General features: G+C 40.0%; 1 protein-coding gene across 10 annotated transcripts in view; it reads right to left on the bottom strand.

Annotated features, from left to right (window-relative positions):
- grip1 (glutamate receptor interacting protein 1) overlaps positions 1 to 21,513 on the bottom strand; it is a 472,826-nt gene that overhangs the window by 160,246 nt on the left and 291,067 nt on the right. Inside the window, exon 1 of one of the 10 annotated variants that reach the window (XM_072551574.1) lies at positions 18,349 to 18,413. The exons of the other annotated variants lie outside the window; for them this stretch is intronic. The gene's annotated coding sequence lies outside the window, so the exon portion shown is untranslated. Of the gene's footprint in view, positions 1 to 18,348; positions 18,414 to 21,513 lie in introns of those variants that run through there. 10 annotated transcript variants of the gene reach the window in all.

Genomic DNA, 21,513 nt, shown 5'->3' with positions numbered 1-21,513 from the left:
GATTTTTAACTTTGTCCACCCCAGTCCAATTCAGACTCCTCCACATTTCAACACGGAGTTCCAATCTTAAATTCTTCCCATCTGTTGTACATTGTGGTACATGCGCATGTGCCTGCATTACCTGCAAAGGATCTTTTAAGTCAGATGGTAAGAAAACAGAAAATTATTTTCTTTCTCCAAATTGAAGAACTTGCTTTATACTGATTCACTGATCAGAAAAAAAAATCTAATTAATTGGTGGAAAAATAATTAGTCAAATTGATGTTAATAGGCTTTAAATCCTTCAAACAAATGATAGCTTACTGCTTTCAAGGTTCCAAAGTTTCACACATGTTCTTCTTTTCATCATTAAAGATTCAAGATTATTGAAAAAAAAACTTTCAATTAGCGTTACAAACATTCAATACTTTCATCAAGAGTCAAAATACAAAATTAGAATAATGCCTTTCCTATTCTGCTATTGCATTTTTGAAGTGAACTGATCCATCAATTGGCAGCTGGAGCAAGTTATGCCTGTTCTTAATTAGCATACTCAAAGAGTTCTAGTGGTAGAGTCGGAGTGTCCCTGCCTCTGTGACAGAAGGCCTGGGTTCAAGTCCTACGTGCTCCAGAAGTGTGTTATCTCTGAACAGGTTAATTAAAGCAAATCAGCCTGCTCAATCCATTGTTATAGTACTGTTGTAATCCATTATCACACATTTAGTTCTTCACAAATCAGTGCTTTTATTATAGAGGTACTATGCAAGGATTTTCTAATGTACTTTCATTTACTTGATTGAAGTAACCTTTATTAGCAAGATTTCAACTTTGTTAGAAATGAACAAAAGCATGTAACTCACACCACTGCAGCATTCAAATCATGTTCTGAAATAGATTTTATGGCTTTCTAATGTGGGCACTATCCTTTTGAATAATTTTTTAGCAACTCATGTATAGTTTAACTGCTTGGATTGCAACACTAACTTGTACTGAGATTTTGATTCTTCAATAGACACGGGAATATTACAAATGTTAGTACTACTGAGGCAGTTTTCTGTACCTATTACCTGAATGATTTTTTTTTGTATTGGTCTTGCAGATAAATGATGTAAAAATTATAACCCAAATCTTCTCTTTATATGTAGACATTAATCCATCATGTTAATTATTTGTTGGAGGCAATCTATAAATTTCTACTATTTGAGAATAAATGTACAGATTGTTACAAACATCTAATATGATAGTTTTAGAAACTGTTTTTAGATCCAAGCTCAAGTGGAATTAAAACCACGAGTAAACATCTACAGGCTAATAAACCACACAGACTTAAGACAAATGGTAGTTCTTAATGCACAAAAAAATGGTATGTGGTCAGCTTGGGCTAAAACAAAACTGGAAATGTGATATCTGCGCTTATTCCAATAGAATTTGTATTTCAAATGTTTTATTCCTGTGCTTCAGGTTTATCTGAGGGATAGAATTTATGACTATTTGGTAAAGCATAGTATGATTAAAGGCAATCAGGTCATGCCTCACAAATCTTATTGAGTTATTTGAGGAGGTGACAAGACAGGTCGATGAAGGTGGAGCAGTGGATGTGGTGTGTACGGACTTCAGCAAGGCATTTGATAAGGTTCCCCATGGTAGGCTCATTCATAAAGTCAGGAAGTATGGGACACAGGGAGATTTGGGCTATCTGGATTCAGAATTGGCTGGGTGACAGAAGGCAGAGAGTGGTGGTTGTAGATGGAAAGTATTCTGCCTGGAGGACAGTGTTGAGTGGGGTCTCGCAGGGTTCTGTACCTGGGCCTCTGCTCTTTGTAGTTTTTATAAATGACTTGGATGAGGAGGTTAAGGGGTGGGTTAGTAAATGTGCAGATGAAACAAAGGTTGGAGGTGTCGTCGATAGTATCGAGGGCTACTGCAGGCTGCAGCACGACTTAGACAGGATGCAGAGCTGGGCTGGGAAAAGACAGATGGAGTTCAACCTGGATAAATGCGAAGTGATGCATTTTGGAAGGTCAAACTTGAATGCTGAATATAAAATTAAAGACAGGATTCTTGGCAGTGTGGAGGAACAGAGGGACCTTGGCGTTCAAGTAAATAGATCCCTCAAAGTTGTCACCCAAGTGGATAGGGTTGTTAAGAAAGCATATGGTGTTTTGGCTTTCGTTAACAGGGCAATCGAGTTGAAGAGCCGCAAGGTTTTGCTGCAGCTCTACAAGTCCCTGGTGAGATCACACTTGGAATATTGTGTCCAGTTCTGGTCGCCCTACTATAGGAAAGATACAGAGGCTTTGGAGAGGTTGCAAAGAAGGTTTACCAGGATGTTGCCTTATGAAGAAAGGTTGAATAAGCTTAGACTTTTTCTCTGGAGAGAAGGAGAAAGAGAGGAGACCTGACTGAGGCATACAAAATAATGAGTGGAATAGATAGAGTCAATAGCCAGAGACTTTTCCCCAGGGCAGGATTGACTGGTACGAGGAGTCATAGCTTGTAGACGTTAGGAGACGTCAGAGGTAGGTTCTTTACGCAGAGAGTTGTGAATGCATGGGATGCGTTGCCAGCGTGGTGGTGGAAGCAGTGTCATTGGGGACATTTAAGCAACTGCTGGACAGGCACATGGAGAGCAGTGAGTTGAGGGGGGCATAGGTTAAGTTACTATATTGTACATTAGGATTAAACCTCGGCACAACATCGTGGGCCAAAGGGCCTGTTCTATGCTGTACTTTTCTAGGTTCTATGTTATCTCTGAATTTAATTTACATATAGCTAGCAGGCAAATCAGTTGATGTTTGGAAAAAGAGTAAACAGACTTTGTCATCTTTGGGTCTTAATTAGCTTGTGGCTCCCTGAAAGTTGAGAGATAAAACCAGACTTACATGTGAAGTAAAGCAAATTCAAGATTTATTGTCCATGATGCTGTGTGAGATTAAGAGCTCATTCAGAATATGACAAAGTTTTTAAGGGAAAAGCAACTGGGAGAGTTATTTAGCTGGAAGCTAAAGGAATAAAGCTACAGTAATCTTCTTGGTGAAAGGCAGTTAATGTTGCTGCAACTGAAATTCTGGAAATCAATCAGCTTGGCTGCACTTTGAAACCACAGCAGCAGGCTATTGGAAAGCAAAGGTGCTTTCTGATGCTTGAAGTAACAGCACAGGAGTCACAGCATCTTGCAATTTTAAGGAAATATTGGAGGGTTGTTTGTTAAAACAGTGGAAGGACCTCATGATGTCTTTTACCTTGGTAATACTGCTGGAAGACTGAAGACTGAAGAGGAAGCACAGGGAAGAATTCAAGTGAGCTGTGATATACTTTTGTCTGGCACCACAGGTAAAACGAATGAGCCTTCAAGAATTCTTTTTAAAAATTAGTTCATGTGGATGTTGCTAACTCAGCCATTTGTTGTCCATTCCTAAATTCCTCGAAGGTAGATAATAATCAACCACAATGCTTTGGGTGTCAAGTTATATTCACCCTGATGGATTCAGTAACGGCAGACTTCCCCTCCCTAAAGACATGAGTGAGCCAGATAAGTATTTGTGACAATTTAAAATGGATACATGGTTACCATGAGGTAAGCATTTTATCCTGGATATTTACTGAATTTCCTCCTCTACTCTGGTAGGATTTGACCCAAAGTCTTCGTTTCTGGATTACAAGTCTAGTGACATTACCAGTATGCAACATCTTCCCTTAAGGTCAGGGAACTCTACTTGGTGGAGTGGGTGTAAAGGAAGTAGAACTGAATTCATATTATAATCTCTTTATGAATGGAGTTGTTAGCTTTGTTTAATTCCTCTGTCCATTAGTTGCTGGATGGTTTTTTTAAAAAATGTTAACAGTCACTAACTGGGTTACAACAATGCCATTCAAGTGTCAAATGTTGTCTCATTTGACGCATCTATTTCTAAACTTATTCAATATACTGCATCGAAAATACATCTTTCCATTGATAAGATTATGAAGTGTCAGATTGTAAGTATTATATAATATTTCCCAATAAAATTAGATTTCCAGAGGTATGTAATAATTTCCACCACACTCCATATTAATTCTTAGTAACAGATGTCACAAACAGCCTCATCAATTTAATTACATCCTTTTTAATTCATAAAACTTGCACACAGTCATTAAAGTTATTTCAGCATTGTTTCATTTTTAGTCATTTTCTGCCAGTTTATACTTATTTTCTAGACTGTTGATGTTATTGTGGCTTTAATGATATTAAGCCTGTATAGTTTCTGGCAATAAAAGTGGAGTTAATGTTTCAGTCCAGTGACCATTCTTCAGAACTGATAGTAGCTAGGAAAAGGTGGTATATATGCTGAAAACAATCGGGGAAACAAAGTTACAGACACAAAAAAATAGCCGAGAGATTCAAGTTGCCTGCCACTTCAACACATCATCTTCTCTGACCAACATTTCTGTCGCAGATTTATTGCAGTGCTCCAGTGAGCCACAGAACAAGTTGGAAGAACAACACCTCATTTTCCACAGTGACCCTGTATCAAGATCAATACTTCTAGGGCCTGAACGCCTTCTTCCAATTCCTATACTAACTCCAACACACCAGGCCCGGTCATGACGTGGGCTGCTTTCAGCACATCTAACCCATTTCCACTGACTATGGGTCCCAATTATCAGCTTTACGTTTCCCTCACTCACCATTATCTACCTATTACCTGTCTCATAGAACGCAAGAGAAAAATCAATCTTCACCTATTGTACATTCCTTCTTCCATTTCCCCAATCGCGTTCCCATCTTCAGCATATATATCACCCTTTCCCAGCTATCATCAGTTCTGATCCAAAACATTACCTGCCTTGTCTACACCGATGTTGCCAGAGCTATAGTTCTCCAGCAATTTCCATTTTTATTTCAGATGTCTAGCATCAACAGTTGTGTATTATTCTAGCAATAAATATTAGTTTAGCCAGTCACATGCTCATCCCATAAACAAATAAAACTCTGGAGCATTTGATTCTCCAATTGAGTGGAAAATTTACTAGAATTATTGAATGCAAATCAATCTTTTGCTTTAAGATTGGAGCAACCCATGAAATGACCACTCAGTAACATAGAGGTTTACAAAACATGATAAATATGCCTTTGAGGAGATCTTGAAATGTATGCAGAAATTAACAGAGAAGATGTTCTAGGAAGAGGTTATGTTATAGGAAATATGGGGTAGCTCTGTTACAAGACAGGTTACCAGATGGGAAATTGGACTACCAACCAGAATTGAAGAATAGAAGTATTGGAAAATGTTCTATAGAATGAACTATACTATCGTCAATGCCATACAGAAATCTGTAAACAAAGGCAACGCTTTGAAATTTATAGTGTACTAAGCAACAGAAGCTAGTACAAGATAGTGAAAATATGAATGATGAGTTTGAATGTGGTACAGGAGAGGGGTGACATTTAGAATTTTCACTTCCAATTTTGGGTTTTTTCTCATTGGTTTGAAAGAATGTATTTTTTGCTTACAAAGTCACAGTGAAGAAGATTACTCTGTCATGGATTCAACAGACTAATCAGGTGAAATCCTTCGTAAATGAATAATTAATAGGCATAATAGCTTCAGTGAACAATAAAACAAAATGGCTGCAATTTCTCATTGCATGTAAAAGAAAACAAAATGAAAATTAGAGGTGGCTTTCAATGTACAGCAAAAGACAGCAGGAAAAAAAGCAAACATGAGAATAAATGTGTAGAGTGCCTAATTACAAATGTATATGTATATCAATTATAGGTATTTTATCAGCAAGCATCAGACTAAATTCAAGATAGCCAAATTCATCCTTTGTTGTTCGTAAAGTTAGGGTTGGTTTGCAAGATTTAAGTCTATATGGAATTATAGAGACAGTGGAGACAGGGATTCAGAATTAGCTGATGGACAGAAACTAAAATAGCTACATTGGCATCCTGCTGATTTAGTGGGAGCACTAAGACATGAGAAGGATACAAAGAGAAGGATAGCAAAGATGGCAAGAGGACAAACGTGGTGAAGAAGTGGGGTTACAAATGGAACATGAAAATTATGGCAGAAAATTGAGAATGAGACATTAATGGTTGGAAGAGAGAAAGACTGTAGACCAGCTATGAAGATTTACACTGAGCATTAAAGGATGGAAAAACTTTAGAGAAACTTCAGAAGAATGATACTGGAGTGAAGGAAAAGGAGGAGTTAAATAGAGAGTGCGGAGAAGCTAGGTTGTTCTCAAGTTGAGAAACTAAGAGGAGATTTGATAGAGGTTGGAAGAATATGGAAGGTTTGAATAGTAAACAAGGAGAAAATTCACAGTGGCAAATGGCTCAATAACCAGAGGACACAGTTTTTTTAAAATTCATTCACAGAATGTAGGCCAGCATATATTGCCATCCCTAATTGCCCAGAGGACAGTTAAAAGTCAACCACATAGCTGTGGGTCTGGAGTCATATGTAGGTCACACCAAGTGAGAATGGCAGATTTTCTTCCCTAACAGGATATTAGTGGGCCAGATAGGTTTTTCTAACAAACATCATTAAACTCTAATTCCAGACTTTTATTGAATTCAAATTTCACCACCTGTCATAGCAAAGTTCGAACCTGGGTCCCCAGAATACTGCCTGGGTTTCTGGATTAACAATCCAGTGACAATACCACTCGGCAATGGTCTCCCCAAAAGGTGACTGGCAAAAGAAACAGAAATGACAAAGGAGGAACTTTTCTTAAAATGCACCACCTGAGGGAATGGTAGAAGCAGATGTAATAATAATATTTAAAACAAAAAAGGAGATTAGATTCCCTACAGTATGGAAACTGGCTCTTTGGCCCAACAGGTCCACAACGACACTCCGAAGAGCAACCCACCCATCCTCATACCCCCACTCTGTATTTACCCCTAACTAATGCACCTAATACTATGGGCAATTTAGCATGGCTAATTCGCCTAACCTGCACATCTTTGGACTGTGGGAGGAAACTGGAGCACCCAGAGGAAACCCATGCAGACATGGGGAGAATATACAAACTCCACACAGACAGTTTCTCGAGGTAGGAATTGAACCACCGAGCCACCGTGCCTTCCAATTATTGGGATTTTGAACAGGTGTTCAGAATACGCAACTGGCCTAGATCTTACAAAGTTACTACTGATCGTGGTGCTACACTGTGAAGGGACCAAAACCAGTTCAGCTCAGTATAAAACATGGCAGTCATGCCTAATGACGATGATGATGACAATGACAATAGACGATGTTGTTGTTGTTGTAGTGGTATTGAGTGACAGTAACTAGCAACATGACAATCCTTTTGTCATCCAAGAGGAAAATCAACAATATGGACCTCTCCAGATGGACATATGATCACCAGATCAGGATGGGTTGCCAAACCTTTTTTGGTGTTACAAGTTCAATATTCAAACTTCAATTTTACTGGTCTGTAGAATTACAAATTGACAACAAATTCCCAATATATGTGGCTGAACACAGGAGATTTACCAATAAATATTTTTGGAAAACAAGATAGATATCACATTTATGTCTGAGTTAGTATGTCAGTTTACTTTTCAGAGACCTGCTCACAATATCACCACTGTTTCACAGCATGTGACCTGAGGATAGACTACAATGTGGAAACAGGCCATTTGGCTCAACAAGTTCACACCGACCCTCTGAAGAGTAACCCACCCAGACCCACTATGGGCAGTTTAGCATGGCCAATTCACGGGGAGAATGTGCAAACTCCAAACAGACAGTCGCCCGAGGCTGGAATTGAACCCAGCAGTGCTAACCACTGAGCCGCCCCATAACATAAAGGTCTCAGACTCAATCACAACTCTGACCACTTGAAGCATAAACATGCTGATGAAAACAAATCAAGTCTGGAGGGAGGTAGTGGTTTTCGTTGAGGGTCGTTCCAAACAGCTCCGTGATGTGGGAGTGTGTGCTCTATGTCTGTTCCCAGGACACTGACACAGCCTTCAACTGCACCTGGAGGACCATCAACTCGGTGAAACACGCTCTAACCTTGTTTGTCTTCCAAAACAAGAAGTTGGCCCCCGAGCAAGTGTTGCAGACAGGCACATTCCAAGGTCCAGGACTGCGTGCTGAGGGGCACACTAAAGCTTGGGGCAGCTGCCACCAAGGCACAGTGGGGAAAGACCATGGTCAAAGGTCCTGATGAAGGGCTTTGGCCCGAAACATCGATTTTCCTGCTCCTCGGATGCTGCCTGACCTACTGTGCTTTTCCATATTTGTGTGTGTAAAGTATACATTTGAAATTTTAAAAAGCTTTATAACCAAACAGCCTAATTTTAGCCCAGACAATTCTGTGCTTGTAAACCTAATGCTTGCACAGAACATTGAGCTGTAATAAACATCCTGTTGGATCTTTGCATACCCCATTACCCATGTCTAGTTCTTATATTATGGGAGATAACATAAGCATTGTCTTGTCAAGTAGAAATGCCTTGCTGGAGGCAAAACAGACATCAGTACAGATGCTGATTAAAGCACTGTGCAGATCCTCCAGAGGTACAATATATCAGAACAGATATCTGAATAAATATCATCCATCTGGCAAATTTCTGAAGTTTTCATCTAAGAATGATTGGCCTTGATTTGCAGTTCACTAGAATTCATATGTTGTCCAGGAACTGAAACCATCAAAATCGACGAACATAGATTGTAAAATCATCACCTCTGTCCTAATTTATGAAGCTAAATCAGCAGGCAGTGAGAGCACAGAACCTTGTCGGCAGATTTGGCTCAGTACCACATGGAAATGATGCATTTATTCATGCAGCAGTAAAACAGCATCCTCCTCCATCATTTGAAACTCTGGCTGTTCTTGACGCATGCAAGGGAGAGGGGGAAGAGAGTCATTCAGCTGACTTCTGCATCTTATTAGTCAATAGTATGACTCATCATTCTATGTGATGTGATGACAAAGATTCCTGAATTAAATCACCAGGGTATCCACCGCCTCAGGCAAGATTGCCCTCTGCTTCTGCAGAAAAATCAGGCAAACGAAGAGAGCAAGGTGGGGGGGGTGGGGGGGGGGGGGGGTGGAGAGACAGGGAGAGAGTGAGAGTGAAAGAAAGAGAAGGTGAATATTTATTTAATGCCTGTTGTGCTCCTGGGACAGTCCAAAGTGGTTGATAATCAATTAATTATTTCCTATATTTACATGGGTAACCAGAGCCAACATCCATGTACAGCAAGATCCCAATGAAATAAGTGACCAATTAATTTGAACTGAAGTAGTATTGACCAAAGGAACACAAAATGCAGAAACCTGATGGTCTTCTGTAACATGCAAGGTGGAACTGTTTTGCACCTTCAACAACACAGCACATGTTTGATACTGTTCTCATGCCTTACAGCACTTTAACAAACTGTCCATGAATGGGAATTCACATTATTAATAAAGAGAAACCAAAGTGATGAGCACAAAACTCTAAGTAATGAATATACAGTTTCTCAAAGAATGATAAATTTCGATTAGACTGGATTTTCTTCTTGGATTTTGATTGCTCTTCACAGATGCTGCCAGACCTGCTCAGCTTTTCCAGCAACTACTGTTTCAATCAATGGCAGAGGTTGGCTTATGAAGTGCATCCCTCTGTTGTTCCACTGCCAACTCACTCCCCTCTAGCTGAGGAGAATGACACAGTCCCAGCAATAACAATGGCTTACAGAGGCAAGGCCACCCCAGGGAAACAAAAATGGAATGATGTAAAGGCGAGGTGTTGCATTTTGGTAAAACAAACAAGGTCAGGATTTATACAATTAATGATAGAGCCCCGAGTATGTTGTAGAACAGAGAGACCAAGGGGTTCAGGTACGTAATTCTTTAAAATTTTCATCACAGGTAGACTGGTTAAGAAGGCGTTTAGCATGCTTGCCTTCATTGCTCAGGCCTTTGAGTACGGGAGTTGGGAAGTATTGTTGAGGTTGAACAGGACACTGGGGAGGCCTCTTCTGGAGTCCTGAGTGCAATTCTGGTTGCCCTGTTATAGGAAGGATATGATTAAATTGGAGAGGGTTCAGAAAAGTTTTACCAGAATGTTGCTGGGACTGGGGGTTTTGATTATAAAAACAGGCTGGAACTTTTTTTCACTGGAGTATATGAGGTTGAGTGATGACCTTATAGAAGTTTATAAAATCATGAAGATCATAGATAAAGGTGAATAGCAGGTGGCTTTCCCTCAGGTGGGGGAATTCAAAATTAGAGTGCATATTTTTAAGGTGAGAGAAGAAAGATTTATAAAAAAGGACATGAAGGGTAACTATTTTCCCCCCAAACAGAGTGTGCTTAGTGTGTGGAATGAACTGCCAGAGGAATTGGTGGATGTAGTATAGTTACAACCTTTAAAAGACATTTGGATAAGTACATGAATAGGAAAGTTTGAGGGGGATATGGGCCAAACGCGGGCAGGTAGGACTAGTTTAGTTTGGGAAACATGGTCAGCATGGACTGGTTGGACTGAAAGGTCTGTTTCCACACTGTATACTTTATGACCCATTTTCAGGAGAGACTCGAGTCTCTTTAATAGAGCAGACCATTATGACAGAGATTTGGAATAAACAGGATTCTGAATTAACAGGGTGGCAGCTAGACAGCAGCATAGAAAAAGGAAGAGGTGGCCAGACAAATGTTTTTTCCACCTTTTCCCCCCATCAGCACCACCAAAACTCCTCTTTCTTGTTCAGTGATTTCTGTGGTCCTGCAATTGCTAAGGTAAAAACAATGACTGCAGATGCTGAAAACCAAATACTGGATTAGTGGTGCTGGAAGAGCACAGCAGTTCAGGCAGCATCCAACGAGCAGCAAAATCGACGTTTCGGGCAAAAGCCCTTGATGAAGGGCTTTTGCCCGAAACGTCGATTTCGCTGCTCGTTGGATGCTGCCTGAACTGCTGTGCTCTTCCAGCACCACTAATCCAGTCCTGCAACTGCTATCAAGTCTGCATTGTCATCCTGTTGTGGTCTAACTTTGGCTGCTCTAGGAGTGCAAGATACACTATTGGGGCACTTTCTCTCAACCTGCTTCCATTGATAGTACAATACATCTATATGACCTTTGAGAGAGCAAGAGCAAGTGCGTGTGTGCACACGTGCAAAATGCACTTGGGTGAGAGGGTGAGAGTGCAAAATCATTTTAGTGGCATGCTGCACTTGTTCGTCCATTTGTTGGGGTTAGGCAGAGGCACTTACCTGCTCTCTGACAAATTTTGGCCGATATATTGGAACATACAAACAATAAACAAGAGTAGGCCATTTGAGCCTGCTCTGCCATTCAATAGGACCATGGCTGATCCGATTTTGACCTCAACTCTACATTCCTGCACACCCCCAAATAATCTTTCACCCCTTGGTAATCAAGAATTTATTCATCTCTACTTTAAAAGCATTTTAAGATTCTGCATCCACTGCTTGTTGAGGGAGAGAATTCCAAAGACTCTCAACCCTCAAATTTATTTTTCCTTATTGCGGTTTTAAATGGGAAACTATTTTTAAAAAAATTATAACACCTGGTTGTGGAATCTCCCATGAGTGGAGAATCTTTTCTCATCCAACTGGTCAAGCTCCCTTGGACCTTAAATTTTCAATTAAGTCATCTTTTACTTTTGTAAACTACAGACATAGCTTTCATTGCGTTAATATTCTTCCTCAAGGATAGTGACCAGAACTGTATTCCAGATTCAGTCTCCCCAAATCCCTATATAATTGAAGCCTTATCCATTCATTCAATTTATTCACAATAAAACATAACATTCTAATAGATTTTCTGATTACTTGCAGTACCTACATACTAACCTTCTGCAATTCATGCACCCAGATCTTTCTGCATCTCAGAGTTCTGCAACTGCTCACATTTCGAGGATCTTTTTTTTTTCTGTTCTTTCTGAAACGGGCAATTTCACATTTTCTGACATGATGATACATTTGCCAGAACGTTGCCAATTCACTTAACCCAACTACATCCCTTTATAGGCTCCTTATGTCCCCTTCAAAACTCACTTTCCTGTCCATCCAGTCCTACATCTTTCTCTCACAACAATAAAACAACAGTCACAAGAAAATGTATATTAATTGCTGTACCTGTCTCAGTCTTTCAAATTTAATTATCCCAACAGAGAGTTATAGCACAGTAACACACCCTGTGGTCCAACTCATCCATGCCAACCAAATTCCACAAACTAAACTGGTCTCATTTGCCTGCATTTGGACCATATCTCTCTAAACCTTTCCCATTCATATATCTATACAAATGTCTTTAAATGTTGCAATTACATCTACCACTTCCTCTGGCAGTTCATTGCACATATGCACCATCCTCTGTGTGAAAAGGTTGTCCCTCTGGTCCTTTTTAAATCTTTCTCCTCTCATTTTAAAAATATGCCCCCTAGTTTTGAACTCTCCTACCCTCGGCAAAAATCCTTTGCTGTTCACCTAATCTATTTCCTTATGATTTTCTAAACCTCAACCTCCTAGACTTCAGTGAAAAATGTCTCAGTCTCACCTTATGACTCAAACCCTCCAGTCCTGACAACAGCCTTGTAAACCTTTTCTGCAACCCCTCCAATTTAATAGTAAAATGGCTTTCATTCTTCAAAGAGAAAAGACTGTGCTTTCTCCTTGATTTTTCAGAAATTCATTTGTTAAATCTAACATATATAAACTCACTTAGATTTTTCACTGCTGCATTTCCCAGAGTTTTACTTCTGCAGCTCTGACAAAGGCAGTGTCAGTAAAACATACTCCCTATTTAAAACTACCTGCAATTTCCTACAGTTTCTGTCCTCTTGGGTTGTGTGCGTGTGTGTCTGTGTATGCATGTGTGGGGTGGGGGGGTGAGGAGGGTAGGAGAACAGAGAGACAGACAGAGAGAGAGAGAGAGAGAGAGAGAGAGAGAGCGCAAGTGTTCGTGAGAGAGATCTGCTGAGATTATCTGATTTCTATGCACTGAAGGTAACCCTCCACAATGGACTCACCTAAACTGGGAAATATAGCGAGGGCATTTCCTTCAATGCCCTTGATCACCACTTGTGACATTATTCCATCTGATTGCTGGATTTAGCAATTAGATTCAATGCTATAATCCAGCAAGGAATTTAATTCAAGTCATTCACTAAATTAGGTTGATTAAACAATTAAGTTGAAATAAAACTAGCAGTGCATTTGTACCTTTTATACATTAACTACTATTACAAAAACTTTAAGGGTAATGCACAACATCCTTATGGAAACATGACATAAATGTTACAGTGTGAACTACATATTGCCTTCCAATTTTATTAATTGCAGAACATTGTAGAATCAGTCATATGAAGGTGAAACACAAAACTGAAACCACTGAAGGGATGTGGCCTGTATGACACAGCATTTTTACTGAGGAATTATAATGTTCAGTCAACTTGGCTGATTCCTGGGATGAAGGAGTTGCCCTGTGAGAAAGGAATGTTTGAACTGGGCCTATATTCAATGGAATTTAGGAGCAAGAGAGGCAATCTTATTGAAACAAAGATTCTGAACAGAACTGACAATTTGAAGGCTGAAATGATGTTCCTCCTTGTGGTCAAATATAACTAGGAGACACAATTTAAAAATAATGAGTTTCCCATTCATGATGGAAATGAAAGATTTTCTCTGAACTCACAAACCTCAAACTGATATAAACAATTTGATGGAATGGGTGGCCAGATGGTATATCAATGCAGAAAATGTTCTATTCTAGTCAGAAGAACATGGTGAAACAATATAAAATGAAGGGTGCAGGTTCAAAGGAACCTGGAAGTTTCTGTATGTAGGTCATTGCAGGAATACAAGGAATGGCATTAAGTGAAATATTCACTTGGGGATCCAGTACAGACATGAAGAAATAGCAGCCTCCTTCTGCACTGTAATGATTCTGATTTTTTTTTTACTTTACAGCTCCTGGTCACTGCCAGAAGTGCTGAACAATAACTGAAAAGGTTATGACTCACTGAAGCAGTGTTTTTACAATGAGAAAGTAATCTCTCTGAAGTAGGACTTAAGGGCTTCAGGTGCAACATTTCACACTTTGTGAAAAGATCTTGTCAAGTGCAAAGCTTGCAAGTTTACAGGCACTACCTGCAATTTAACCTTACCTTCAGATGTCTACAACAAGGGTTTATATATACGCTCCTTGATTACAATTGTAACTTAACTGTTCAGCTGTCTGACAATGATCATATTCAGTTTAAGGGATAAACATATGAACATAATAATTAGGAACAGGAGTACGCCATTGAGCTCCTCGAGCGTTCAATAAGATTATGGCTCATCTGATTTGGGCATCAACTCCACTTTCTAATCTTCTTCCAACACCCTTAGATTTTTAACGAACAGGAAGTCAAATCCACCTCTGCTTCCTCCATCAGTCGAAAGAAAAAATGGAAGGTTCTCATTTTTGGAACAATTCTTAGAATATTTTCTGCTCTCTTTCCAATTCCTTTACATTCTCCCAAATTGTGGTGTCCAGAACTCGACACGATTCTCCAGTTGACACTGAACTAGTGTCTCATCCAAGTTCAGTGTAAGCTCCTTGCTCTTCTACTCTATGTCTCTTTGAATAAAACCAAAGATTGGTTGAGAGCACAGTTTTGAAGAAAAAAAGCATGCCCTAATTTGTTACCTTCATCGATTTATACATTTGAATACCCAAGTTCCTCTACTCCTTATTATTTTTGAACTGCACCCTTGGTTTTTATATTGTGTCTTGACGTTCTTCCAATCAAAACAAATCACTTCAGATTTTTCCATATGAATCTCAGAATCCCTACAGTGTGGAAGTAGGCTCTTCGGCCCAACAAGTCCACACTGACCCTGTTTGAAATTCTACAGTTCTCTAGCACCATCTCAGAGTAAAGCACCCAGACCCATTCTCCTACTCTATTATCTTATATTCACCCCTGACTAATGCACCTAACCTACACATCCCTGAACACTATTGGCAAATTAGCATGGCCAATTCACCTAACCTGCACATCTTTGGATTGCGAGAGGAAACCGGAGCACCCAGAGGAAACCCATGCAGACATGGGGAGAATGTGAGAAAACTCCACACAAACAGTTGCCAGAGGCTGGGATTAAACCTGGGTCCCTGGCACCGAGAGGCAACAGTGCTAACCACTGAGTGACCATACTGCTCCTCTGCTAACTGTCCACACACTCCAATAATGTGTCTACGCCCTTCTGAAATTTTACATTTTCTCCCTCAAAGTTTATGATACTTTTAAGTTGTGTATTATCTGCATTGTTTGAAATTGAACCCTGGACTCAAAGGCCCAGGTCATTAATATATATTAGGACAAGGATAAGGTCCCAAAGCTGAGCCTTGAGAACCTTCACTATCAACCTTCCTCAGACCAAAAGCATTCATTGACCATTACTGACCATTACTCGTCATTCAGCAATTCTGCATTCACGTTGCTACTGTCTGCTTTATTTCACAAGCTACAACTTTTCTCAAACATATTGTGTGGCATTGTATTAAGTACATTTGGGAGTTCATGTACCCTATACCAGCAGCATTACACTCTTCAATTCTTACCATTACCTCTTCAAAACAAAACTTAGTAAAACAGTTAAACATGATTTCCCAAGAAATCTATACTTGCTTTTCTTAATTAACCTAATTTGTCAATGTGATTATTACGTGTGCCTTGAATGATTGATTCTGGACGTTTCCACACCACAGACTTGATCGGTTTTCTTGGACCTAACTTCATGTTTTTTTTTGAATGTTTGAAATTCTACAGTTCTCTAGCACCATCTCAGAGTCTAAGGCAGACTGGAAAATTATGGTCAATGCAAATACTTATATCTTAATATTCATTAATATAGTCAAATTGAATAACAGTGGTCTGACATTCATAATTCAAAAACATCAATAAAATTTACAAAAATCTTTTCTTGCAGAAATAATGGATTCAACTTTCTAATTATCCAATAAATTGAGTTTAAACTAGGTTCAAGGCATTAACAATGGGCAAACAGCAATTAAAGTAATGATGCTGAAAGCATAACTGTTAGTGGTATTGCTGCAAGCAGCAGGAGACTAAGTAGGTTACATGGACATCTACAAAAAGGTCATAAAGGCAGACAGCATGGAAGCAGACCCTTCGGTCCAACTTGTCTGCACTGGCCAGACATCCCAAATTACCTCGTCCTGTTTGTTAGCATCAAGCCCATATCCCTCCATATATGAAGAGCAGCTCAACAAGGGCAGAGGAGAACTTACGATATTAGATTAGGAAGTAAAAAAATGGGAAATATTCATGTAGAGGCATAAAACATTAGCATGGTTCTTAATAAAATCTTTGTTTTTGTCTGCAGATTGTCTGATTTAAATGTTGTTAGTTAAAGGGGAGTGTGAAATATTGGAGAGGAAAAATACAGGAAAAGATGAAATATTAAAGGTTCAGCATCTTTGCAAGTAGATAAGTCATAGGGCAGAATGTATCCAAGGCTGCTGAGAAGCAAGATAGGAATTAGTGGAGACTCAGATGACCATTTTCCAATCTACTTTCGCTATGACGCCATGCTGGGAGGACTGCAAGCACAGCTTCAGTTTTTTTTTAAAAACCAGGAGGAAGGGATAGATTGAGTAATTACAGACCAGTCAGTTTAAATTTAGTGATGAGAAAATTATTGGAAAACATTCGGGGGTTAGGAAGGGAGTCATTCAGAAAGACAAATTAATCATATAAAGTCAGTATAGATTTGATAAGGTGAGGTTATGTCTAACTAATTTGGTTGGACTGTATGAGAAAGTAACAAACAGTATCAATTAAGACAATGTTTGATGTGGTCTTTCTCCCTGGATTACAGTAGTACATGGGGTCCAAGGGAAATCGAAAAATTGGAACCAAAATGAGCTTTACAGCATACAGCAAATGGTAATTGTTGATGGGTTTTTCAAGATTGCCTGGCTAATTATAGGGACATGTTGCAAGATTCAATAGTAAATACCTTGCATTTTGCGTTTCATATCAACAAATTCATCTTCAGTACAAAGTGTGTCTAAGCTTGCATTTTGTTCATTGCAACTGGTGAACAGCCAATGTGAGGTTCACATGTACTTCATCAGTGCTGAACAGCCTTAGCAACTTTCAAACAATGACTTCAATCATGTGGGATTTAATAGGAGTTGGAAACTTCTAAAGTTGAATTGACTTCTATTGTAGACTGGATTTAAACAGCTGGATTTCATCGATACAGCAGCTCACGTCTAGTGCTGCATGAGGTTTTAGATTGGCACCACTAAAACAAATGAAACACTATTTGATTTATGATTATTAAGCAAAAATGTTCATTCAAAAATGATAAGAATACCACAGGAAAAGTCAGCATTTAAAAACAACTTTAGTTGCTCGAAAAAAAATGGCAGCGAGATGCCTCTTTGAATCACTGAAATCTTTGTGGGTTTTTAAAAAAATTAATTGATAGGATGTGGGTACTGCTGGCCAGGCCACCATTTATTACCCATTCCCAGTTGCTCTTGAGAAAGTGATAATGAGTTGCTGTTTTGAACCACTGCAATCCATTCGGTTCAGATTAACCAACCATTATGGAAGGAGTTCCAGGATTTTTACCTAACAACATCGAAGGAGTGGAGATATAGGTCTAAGACAGAATAGCGAGTGGCTGGGAAGTGAACTTTCATTTACTGACGTCCCCATATACTCTGTATCTGTTGTCCTTGTCCTGGATGGTAATGAACATGCGTTTAAAAAGTTGCTATCCAAGAAGCCTTGGTGAATTTCTGCAGTGCATCTTATGGATAGGAGCAACAGTGTCGAAGAGTGTGGTGCTGGAAAAGTACTGCTGGTCAGGCACCATCCAAGGAGCAGCAGAATCGACGTTTCGGGCAAAAACCTTTCCTCAGAATTATGCTTGAAACATGGATTCTCCTGTGTTTTTCCAGCACCACACTCTTTGACTCTGATCTCCAGCATCTGCAGTCCTCACTTTCTCCTAGGAGCACTACAGGTTCTAAGTGTCAGTGCTGGAGGAAGTGAATGTTTGTGGATGTGGTGCCAATCAAAATGAGTCTCTGTCCTGGATGGTGTCAAGCTTCTAGAGTGTTGTTAGAGTGGGAATATTCCATCACACTCCTGACTTGATATGGAGGTGGTGGTGTCGGACTGGGGTGGACACAGGCAGAAGTCACATGATACCAGATTATATACCAACAGGTTTGTTTGAAATCACAAGTTTTCAGAGCGCAGCTCATTTGTCAGGTGAAGAGAGAGAGAGAGACGCACACAGACACAGAATTTATAAGCAGGGAGTGTCTTTGTCCAGAGGTAGACAAGCTTTGAGAGTCAGAAGGTGAACTACTCACTGCTTATTCCTCACTTCAAACCTGCTCTTGTAGCCACAGTATTTATGTGCTAGTCCAGTTCGGATCCTGGTCAGTGATTACCCCCTGAAAGTAGACAGTGGAGGATTCAGTGATAATAATGCCATTGTCCATCCATGTTCAACGATTAGATTCTCTCATTAGGAGATGGTCATTGCCCGGCATTTGTGTGGTGTCAAAGCATGCACCATTTGTCAGCCCAATCCTGAATATTGTCGAGGTCTTGCTGCATTTGGACATGGACTGCTTCAGTTTATGGAAAGTTAGAAATAATGCTGAACGTTGCATAATCATTAGCGAACACCCCCATTTCTGACCTTATGATAGAGGGAAGGTCACTGATGGAGAGCTGATGAAGATTGATGGCCCCACAACACTACCCTGAGGAATGCCTGCAGAGATATCCTACAGCTGAGATGACTAATCTCCAACCACCATCTCTGGTAGACCTAGGGATGTTCAACAGGCTTTTGACCCAACAATAACGAAGGAATGGTGAAATGAGAATTGGACAAATTCTGTTTGGAATTTGTGACTTTTTAAAGAAGCTATTCATGTTGTATACGCAAATTCTAAGACTTATTTGGTGGTGGGGGCTGGGAGGGATGAAAGAAAGTAACTGTAGTCACCAAAGTTTAGCACTTGAATTGGGGATTTACGTACTCTGGCAGATCAAAAGGATCTTCAGGAATTAGGGAAAGAAATGAAAAACCAAGACTCTGGGGATTGTAATTTCACAAAAACTCCTAATACTGGTACTATTCGGATCAGGAAAACAACACAAGGGAATTAAACATATGGTGGTAGGCAAGTTCTAACTAGGAGAAAGTGAGGACTGCAGATGCTGGAGATCAGAGCTGAAAATGTGTTGCTGGAAAAGCGCAGCAGGTCAGGCAGCATCCAAGGAACAGGAGAATCAATGTTTCAGGCATAAGCCCTTCTTCAGGAATCCTGAAGAATGGCTTATGCCCGAAATGTCGATTCTCCTGTTCCTTGGATGCTGCCTGACCAAGTTCTAACTAGGGTTCTGATTACCATGGTATTAGATCCAAATTTGGTACAGAACTAATCTTTATAGGATTCATCCAGAACTGAGACTTCACTGACCAGGGTGAACACAGTGGATTAATATGGAAAGGAGGAGGGGGGGGGGGGTTTAGAGAAACAAGATAAGAAAGCCATTTTGCTTTCCTTTCTGCTAAATGTGTAGGAGGATGAAACATTTCTGGTCATAACTTCATTGTGAACAGTTCTGGCTGATGTAATGCTGATATTCAAAGTTTTATTCATATTTTGCTGCATTTCTGGTCACAGTTCCATTGTAACTTTAGCAAAAAGCCTTTTTACAAGCAGCAGATTCAGAACCTAACTGAAAGCAGACAGAAATGGAACTCTCCTTTTATGCTTATGATTATTACTTGACCCCTTCAGTTGCTGCAACATCCTTGTAAGTCTTTTCACAATTTTAACAATATCCTTCATACAGAATGACCAGAATTGTGGCCTCAACTACAGCTGCAATCTGACATCCCAACTGCTATACTCAATGCTCTGATGAAAAGCAGTGGACCCAGCACTGATGAACCTTGTGGCACACCACTGGTCACAGGCCTCCAGTTCAAAAAACAACCCTTTACTACCACCCCTGGTCTACCATCAAGTCAATTTTGTATATAATTGGCTAGTTCCTCCTGGATTCCATGTGACTGAACCTTACTAATCAACCTACTATCCAGGGGACTCATCTACTTGTGGTCTGAGAATCAAAAGTGAAAGTCAGTCTCGAAACCTGTAACATACGAATGCTTGTGAACAAGCTAATCAATCATTCGGAATGGAGATCTACCCTTGGTGCCTAAAAACCCAGGCATTTTAACATTGATATCACTGCCCCAACTCCCCAGAGATGATCTTAGACTCTTACCTAAAGTGGCAGAAGTTGAAAACTTCATTAGATACATCAAGACTGGAATAGCAGCAGGAGGAAATGACATTCCAGGGGAGATGTTCAAACTTGGAGGAGTAAAGCTTACTCGCCACCTCCATCGAGTGTTCCTGAAAATCTGGGACAGAGAAGGAATCCCTGTCAATTGCAGGGATGCTGACATCACCACTGCCTTCAAGAAGGGAGGCAACGTGGATTGTGGAAAATAAAGAGCAGAGCAATCTCTCTATTCTCCATCACCAGGGTCCTCGCTAGGTGCCTTCTCCCAGTCATGGAGAAAGTTCTCACTGAAAGTTAGTTTGACTTCTGACCAAACTGTGGAACTGTGGACATCATTTTCACAACTTGGCAACTCCAAGAGAAATTCCAGGAACAAATCAGCCATTCTACATGGGCCTCACTGACCTGACCAACACTTTTGACTCAATCAAATGGGAAGTACTATGGAAGTCCCTGTCAAAGACCATCTCATGACATTTGTCAGCAGCCTTCACCTCTTCCGTGCCAAGATGTCAGCCTCACTGATAGTAATGTGACAGAGTCCTTTGAAGTCAAGACATGGGTCAAGCAAGGATCATCGCCAGCCTTTTCTCACCACCACTCTTCACCTGTCAAGAACGTGCTTCCCAGTGATGTGGAGAATGCTTAAAGGATGGATGGGAAACTTTTCAACCTCAACCAGTTAAAATTTAACAAAAAAAGCCATCAGTATGCAGATGACAATGTCATCTCTCCTCTCTTGGAAGAGTCTTCAAGCCTCATTTAATACCAAAGAATTACTCTCAACTTCAAACTGAAGGAGATTCAAATCCAATTCCGACCAGTCCCAGGTCAAGTTCCAGTCCATCCCTCCATTAAAATCAACAGAGAACCCTCCCAAACATGGAGTATTTTCCCTACCTGGGAAGTTACCTCTCATTCAATTCTGAGATTGATGCAGAAATTCAACATTGGATGCAATCAAAGAGTGCTGTTTTTGGACAAAGGATGAGAGTCTTCAATGACCATGTCATGAGTACTGATACCAAGACCTTTACGTAGAAGGCAGTCATCCTTCCAACTCTTCTGTCTGGCTCTGAAACATGCACTAAATATAGATGCCACCTCAAGATCCTAGAGAATTACTATCAATGCTATTTGACTCATTACATCAGCTGGGAGGACAGGAATACTAACATCAGATTCCTTGTAACAACCAAGAG

This window comes from Chiloscyllium punctatum, chromosome 32 (assembly GCF_047496795.1).
Source record: "Chiloscyllium punctatum isolate Juve2018m chromosome 32, sChiPun1.3, whole genome shotgun sequence".
NCBI classification, from domain to species: Eukaryota; Metazoa; Chordata; class Chondrichthyes; order Orectolobiformes; family Hemiscylliidae; genus Chiloscyllium; species Chiloscyllium punctatum.
Note: the sequence above shows the minus strand (reverse complement) of the source record. Positions and strands in the feature narration are given on the sequence as shown.